Consider the following 257-nt stretch of genomic DNA (forward strand, 5'->3'; position numbering starts at 1 on the left):
AATGAGAATATTGTAGTCATTTTTTATAAAAAAACAATATTAATTTAGACTAATTCAAGATTTAATTCACTATTTTTCGGTCAAATTAATTTGTCTAGTCGAATTTTAACAAAAATAACATAATTTAATCAATTATATGTGTTAAATTTTAATTATTAGAAAACATCTTTAAAAAAAAGATATTTTAAACGTCTTTATCTGAATAACTCTCTTTTTTTTAACTATTAAATACATATTTTTTTTATTAATTGAAAATT

Source organism: Arachis ipaensis, chromosome B01 (assembly GCF_000816755.2).
Source record: "Arachis ipaensis cultivar K30076 chromosome B01, Araip1.1, whole genome shotgun sequence".
NCBI classification, from domain to species: Eukaryota; Viridiplantae; Streptophyta; class Magnoliopsida; order Fabales; family Fabaceae; genus Arachis; species Arachis ipaensis.